The following is a 2008-nucleotide window of genomic DNA, read 5'->3' as shown; positions in this document are numbered from 1 at the left end:
TAATGTGTAAATTGGGTTTTCTCTGACTATACATGTAGGGAAAGATCTGACAATACATGAGGAAAAGTTCCCTCAGGTCATCGGCAGAATTTATTTGATGACAGAAGTTATAGAAATTGTTACTTCATAGCTAATGGTGAAAAGACTGTTGCTTACAGGATTCAGTGCACGTTTGGATGCGTCTGCTCAGACTTCTCTTGAACTCACCATTCCAAATGATTTGATTGGCTGCATAATTGGCCATCAAGGCGCCAAAGATCCATCAGATGTCTGGGGCACAGAACAAAATTGTGAATCCAGTGGAAGGATCTACTGATAGGCAGGTTACCATCACTGGATCTGCTGCCAGCATTAGCCTGGCTCAATATCTCATCAATGTCAGGCTTTCCTTGGAGATGGGTGGCATGGGAGCAGCTAGAACAATGCATATTCATCCATGACCCTTTCTGCTGTTCACACCTGTGATCCATCTGTGTAGTTTCTGAACAGTCAGTGAATCTAGGTTTTAAATAGTTTGTAAATTTTCAGTTTCTACACACTTTATCATCCACTTGTGATTTTTTAATTAAAGCGTTTTAATTCCTTAAAGAAAAAAAAAAAAGAAAGGAAGACTGTTGCTTCTCTAACTTCTAGGCTTTCTTTTAAGGGCTCACTTAGTTAGGCCAACTCATTAGCAACCTTAATTACATCTAAAAAATCTCTTCACATTTGTCATATAATATAGCATAATTCTTCAAAGGCATTCCATCCTTTTTTCCATCCTGCATTGGTTAAAAGCAAGTTATAGCTTGTCTAAATTCAAGAGGTAGTGGTTGCACAAAGATGTGAATACCAGGGGACAATTAAGGGGACATTCTTTTTTGTTTTTTCTGTGAAGCTTTATTCCAGAGGGGCTCAGTCCTTCTTGGCAGCTGCCTTCCTCATGGTGGCCAGCATGTTGCTCAGCTCCTCACCCTTCCTCTTGCCGCAGGCGTGCGTCCCCACCCTTTTGTTGATGAACTTAAGGGTGTGCTTGTCCTTGGAGACCTTGAGCACCTCCATGGTACACGGCTCTTAGGCGAGGAAGCTGTACACCTCCAGGATCATGTCCCGCACGAACTTGGTGTGTTTGGTGAGATGTCCACGATGGTAGTTGTGCCTTGGTTTGCTCACATTCTTAGTCACCTTGTGGCCCTTGTTAAAGTTCACAACCATGAGACAGAGAAGGGCCATGGCTACTCTTCTTTGATGGTTGCGGTGGCCAAGGGGACCATCTTAGAATGTTTGAGCAATTTATACCTGTATTCCCAGCACTTGGGAGGCTGAGGCAAGAGGACTGCCATGAGTTCAAGGCAGGCTTGGACTACCAAGAGGCCAGCCTGAATTAGAATGAGACCCTGGACTGAGGGCGCGAAGGCGAGAGGAGGAGGAGGGCTGCGGCGGGCCTGGTGGCCGGCCGGCAGCCCGGCGGGGACGTGGCACGGCTGGGGACACGGGGGTGGGGTTCGGCTCTGGCCGGGAGGCTAGGCGCAGGCGCACACCTTCAGTGAGAGCGTCCCTGGCCACAGCGTCGCTCAGCCGCCCACCCGCCCACCCACCCAGTTTAGCTCTTAAAGATCAATAGCTATCTTGAGGCTTGGCTAATTCTGAAATCTCTCCATGTACACACTATATTTTGTTCAATATAGAATTTCTGGATTCTTGTTAGAGTTTATATTTAAAAATATGGACTGTATCACATAGCAATCATAAATTTCTTTCATGTCCTAATTTCACTTTGCAAAACCAGGAGTAATTTAAGGCAAATGAAGTATTTCTTTCATGAAAAAAAATATAGGGTCCTAGGAGACAGCTCAGCAAGCTTACCTGCCTGCCTGGCAAACACAAGGCTCTGAATTTAATCTCTGTACAACAACAACAACAACAAAAAAAAAGTTGTATATCTGAGACAAATAGTACCCATTTATATCTGCGATGGTTTGTGTCTAGCTATACCCCCAAAGCCTCACAAAGTCATGGGGCAGCTTCT

General features: G+C 45.0%; 1 pseudogene; it reads right to left on the bottom strand.

Annotated features, from left to right (window-relative positions):
• LOC101578198 overlaps window positions 1-1212 on the bottom strand; it is a 3376-nt pseudogene extending 2164 nt beyond the window's left edge.
• Between the last annotated feature and the right edge of the window lie 796 nt (window positions 1213-2008).

This window comes from Octodon degus, unplaced genomic scaffold, assembly GCF_000260255.1.
Source record: "Octodon degus isolate 3935 unplaced genomic scaffold, OctDeg1.0 scaffold00160, whole genome shotgun sequence".
NCBI classification, from domain to species: domain Eukaryota; kingdom Metazoa; phylum Chordata; class Mammalia; order Rodentia; family Octodontidae; genus Octodon; species Octodon degus.
This window is presented reverse-complemented; position numbering and strand designations above follow the sequence as displayed.